The 5,386-nt window shown below is 34.3% G+C and overlaps 1 long non-coding RNA gene across 1 annotated transcript; it reads right to left on the reverse strand.

Moving 5' to 3' along the window:
- Positions 1-289: 289 nt before the first annotated feature.
- LOC132251206 (uncharacterized) lies at positions 290-4,472 on the reverse strand. Its single transcript, XR_009463111.1, has 2 exons — positions 3,890-4,472; positions 290-2,172 (listed from the first exon to the last, which is right to left on the reverse strand). It is a non-coding gene; the product is annotated as an uncharacterized LOC132251206 (long non-coding RNA).
- Between the last annotated feature and the right edge of the window lie 914 nt (positions 4,473-5,386).

Here is a 5,386-nt window from a genome sequence, read left to right on the forward strand (position 1 = left end):
CTTCTAGCCATAAAATAAAACTTTGACATAGCTGAGAGATGCAAGACATACATCTTCTGAGATGCACAGACACCTGAGTTCATGACCTGTGCACAGTCTCCCAACTCAATAATTGTCGCTCAATATCTTTCTTCAGGAGCTGCATTTAAAGTGCCAGGGGTCACATGGAACTTGCAAGCCATGGCTTGGCTATTTCTAGCCTAGTGATTAGGGCACTTGCCTGGGAAGAGGGAAGCCCTTGGGTTCCTGTCCCTGTGCTAATGAATACTTATTATAAATTACTGGAATATTCATTCTTGAACGTTTTATTGTTACAACAGTTATACTTAACTTGATACAACACATGATGTAATGTTAGTGAGCCCAACATTTTTATTTGAACACACTTAATGGAACCTGTGACATTTAATGTTCTTGTATATTTACCTTTCGACAACAGTTAACAGCTAATACAAAAATGCAAGCAATCAATATAATAAGTACTGACTTACAAAATTGTAAGAATATAGAATTATTTGTGAAAAAAAATGTATCCCCATCCCTAGACTGATGAGAGGTTTAATACAATTATGTATCTTCCACTTATAATATCACTTTTATTTGGGCTGAAACGATGACATTTTTCTGATTCCTCTTTATGTGAAGGCAGAACATAGAACCATATCCTTTTATAATTTTAGTACAAACAAAGTGATATTGACCAGCTAAAAACTCATTTTCTATTCTTTAATTTAATCCCATTGGGTTTCTTTTTTAGGTGGAGAGGGGTAAAAAACAGCTCAACATGATATAAATCACAGATAGACTCAGATTTAAAATGTTGCATATATATCACAGATAGACTCAGATTTAAAATGTTGCATAGAACTATCTTGAAACATAAAAATATTCAGCTGTGTAGGATGCCCCTTAGTGGCTGAATGTAAATACTGTTGACAGAAGAAATTATTCAAAACACTTAGAAAAAAATAAAATATTTGTTTTGCTGATTAACATGGAAGACACGAGTTTAAATCCTAACGAACCAACATAAAGTAGTCTACAAAGCTGTGCCTGCATAAACTATCTGAAACAGTTAAAATAAAAGGAAAGTACTGCATTAAATTAGACAGAAAAATAATGTGGGAGTGGGGAAGGAAATCACAAACTCCATTGCTATTTTAATCAGAATGTGTGTTATGGGATCAACAAACTATGTAGAGGGAATATGATCCGACATGCTCAACTCAGCTGTAAAGGACAACCCATCATGCTTATTGTTCTCTTCTAGAGTACAAAATTTCAAAATATTAAAGACCTAAAAAAATTCATATAAAAACATAAAATACTAACAGAAGAAAAGGTTACTTTGGTATTGCTAATCCTTTCCAATACCATGTCTACAACAAATAATCTACAGCCATTTTTCTATGATATGTTAGGATATTAAAATATGTTACATTGTATGAACATTTTCAGATAAAGAGAGTCCAAAGATCAACAGCAGTAAAGGACAGATTCTGCAAATTCTGATATGCACACAGATGTCTAAGGTATATTCCTGTGTGTATGTCCAATATTAATGGTTCATGGGAGGTATTTTGCTGTTTGCTCTAAGTCTTGTCAAGAAAATACATTGCTTCCAACACTCCCTTTCAGAATAAGTCTTTGTATTGAGATGATTTTCAGAAGCTGTTACAAGGTGACCCTAATTGAGCATGGCACCCCCATCAATCTGTTTATACCTACTCTGATTTTAACTGTACATCATATATGTAACCTTCTCTCTATGTACATATAGTATAACCAAAGAAATCCATCACATTTTGCAGATACTTCATTTTGCTTGCACATCTAATATCTCCCCCAATCATCAGTCATTATTTCCCCTGCAGAGATCTGCAGTTCTTTCCCTAGTTTTTCAAGTTTGCATTTAGAAATCTAGACTGAAGTGTCTCTCAAACTCCAAACTGATAATGGAGAGAAAAAACATTACTCAGCTCTATCAACATAAATCTCATTTCTTGGGTCATATCCCAACACAGCTTAAAGGGTCAAGCAAAGTCTCTTCTCTTGAGTCAGCTGGTGTGTACTGTAGCCAGATACACTGATCCCAAACATTCCCAATAGCAAGGCTGTACGTTGCATCAATATGTCTGTTGTGTTGATAACTATTTTTCCCGCAGCTTGAGTCTGTGGGGAAAAAAGCAGGACAAGTTATATGCTGATTTTGCTTATTTTAATACAAAAGTAGGGCTTTAGAACGTACAAAGCAATTTCCCCACTTCTCACATTATTTAATATGGCATGACTCTATTTTCTGCTGAAAAAATATCTGGCACAAATAAATATGCAGCTTGAAAGGTCTCTTTTATATATTTTGTGAAACAAAGCATGCTTATTTTAGCACTGCAAATAATGAACCTGATTCTCATGCTATTTACACAGTTAGGTACCAATGAATTCAATGACTGGTGAAGATACTTGTGGCTATCCGATGTTCAGGAGAGGTGTAGAAATGAAGGGATCTTGAGAGAGACCTTGTACTATGAAATATATGAAGATTTTTTTTTTTCTCCTACAGTTAGCTACTATTATAATCTCACTCCCTTGCATGTAAGAAATTAATTGTTTATTGAAAGGCAGAATAAAGAATGGAAAATATTTCAGGGACAAATGTTGATTGGCCCATTTGTGCCATCTTGAGATGTAGAATTATGAACACATAGAAACCCTACATATCAAAAAATTAATTCGTTGGAAATGCACTGAATTGAAGGATACAGTGCATCTGTTCAGTAAAGCATTTATGATTTTAGATAATGTACAAGTACCATTCAGGAAAACATTTCTTTAACTTTTTTAATGACATGACTCTCATTCAGTGAAGCCACAATATTATTTCATATCACAGTTATTCTAAGTAAGTTTGAACAATGAGACTTCACTGTTCTAACTTTAATAAGTAACCATGATAATAAGATCCTTTAATTTGTAAAAAAAAAAAAAAAAAAAAAAACCCAAAAAACCAACCCCTAAACAAACAAAAAAACCCAAATCCCCCCCTCCCCCCCCAAAAAAAATTTTAAGCAAACACTACTATGAAGGTTGATCACAAGAGTTGCAGGCAAACAGGAAGGAAATTCAATATTAATAAGTCAGTAATATCCTTCCCTTGACTATATTATCCATAAGCTAATATATTTCAAAATTTTAGGTATTCATGTTGTATGTCCAATACCTGTGAAAGCCTCTAATGCAAGAATGTATGTGTTATAAGTGTCAAGGCATAGAATGAGTTAAGAATGAAGCCCAGGAAATTTAAATCCAGAATACACTTCCGATTGTTGTTTTAGTCCTATTACATTTATTTAAAGCTTTTTCTTTTCATTGATTGATTTTTTTTCTTTTATTTTTTTACAGCAGAATAACTTCTCCATTCACTTGATGTTCCTGAGGTCATAATTGTTCCATATTTCTTTATCCAAATTGCCAAACTAGGCAGAAACGCTTCATTGTAGGTCTGTTTTAGTTCTTTTGGAACTCCGCCATTTTCATTATTGTTAACATTTTCTTACTGTCTCAAATAAAAAAAGTTTTCGCAAACTGAAGCCTGATGGAGAAATATTCACTGTTTAAATACAGCAAAAACATAAAATGTGTCTCCTTCCAAATGTTCTGCATTAAGTATTCCAGAATGATACCAATTATCAAGAATTATCATAACTAATTTACTTTTCAGCAGATGCTTAATTAAGACTTCTATGATTTGTTATGAAAGTTAACCCACCAGAAGCCAATGTTCTCTTGGGTTGGTCACAAGATATTATGAGCTTGAATCCCTTTGAGTAAGACAGAGATCTGTATTCTAATGCTCTAATTAAATAGGAAAGACAAGGAAGTTTCATACCTGCAATAATCTTATATATCCAGGTGTGATCCTCCATAGGTGAATCACCATTTTAGCAGTCTGTGTAACTTCAGCCCCTAAAACTTTAGAAAAGAAATAATGTTACTATGTTCTACAGATCTTCTTTCTAGATGACCTTGTACTAAATAAAAGGTTTGACCAAATATGCCAAAACATTTTGAGATTAGAAGTGTTAAATAAATATTAAAAGGAGCTCATGTAAAGATGAATGCAAACAATTTTTCTTGACCTGCTGAGGTCCTTTCCATAAGCCCCTTATATGCCAGTGCTCTACTAGTATATAAAGCCCATGTCAGTTGCATAAGCTATCACGTGATATATCTGTAAAGCTTAGGTGCTGGCAGACAGCCTTAACCGTCATGCCTGGGGGCAGGTATGTCTGCAACATCAAAACATTCTTTAGATATATCCAGAGCTCATTAGAAAGCAAAGCAACAGTTGACCTGCTTAACAACCGAAGGACTGAAGCCTGTTTTATAGACATTGTTGGTTGTAATGATAGCACAATTTAGCATTGTGAGGTAACAAAATAAATTGGTTTCAACCGATTTTATATAACTTATGTAATTTATATCCACATAGCAACTTACTATATAGTGAATTTAATTTAGCCAAGATTCAATTTAAAAGGAGGTGCTAATAATAGGGTCACACAAATTTCACAAAATATTTGGAAGCAGGCTGTTCCTTTTCTGTCTGAATTCTCCTCTATCCTGTATTCAGCATATATATAGTCCCTTTTTCTACTTCTAAATCCTTAACACATGGATGTGACATGAGCCCCATCTCCTGATTAGATAGTTTAATTGTATTAATAAGTAATAGTAACACAAGCACATCATATCTAAATTGTATGTGTCATCTGACTGTAGTAACTTTGGTCCCTATTTTGCCCGTGGAACAAGGTATGACTCAGTGGGCATGTCTACACATGCACCCCACTGGGCGATTGGTACTTGCCGATTAGGTAAGCAAAAGCCTAGTGGAGAAATATTCATCATTTACATACATCAACAAACATGAAATGTCTCTTCTTCCAGATGTTCTGCATTAGGTAGTCCAGAATGACACCAACTAACCAGGATTACCACAACTCATTTACTTTTCAGCAGATGCTTAATGAAAGCTTGTATAAAGCAGGAACACTGACTTCAATTAAATATATATTGATTTATACTAAATGAGGATCAGTTCACAAAACATAAGGAGGATAAGCCCGAATCTTTGTTCTTTCACAATCATTTTACAACAGTTTCATTTCCTCAGATTTTTGGTGTTGCTTTTGATTTAAAAACTGAAAGAAGAACCTTGCTCAATGGGATTCTAGCTTCTTGAGGCCAACCCAAGAGACTGCTGGGTGCTTGTACACATTCATTAATGCGCCATAATTACGGCACATTAAGTTTAGTACCTGTAACAACAGGCACTAAATGTACCATAATCAGCACTACTGCACATTAGTGCAGATGAATGCTT

The sequence above is a fragment of the Alligator mississippiensis genome, chromosome 1 (genome assembly GCF_030867095.1).
Source record: "Alligator mississippiensis isolate rAllMis1 chromosome 1, rAllMis1, whole genome shotgun sequence".
NCBI lineage: Eukaryota > Metazoa > Chordata > Crocodylia > Alligatoridae > Alligator > Alligator mississippiensis.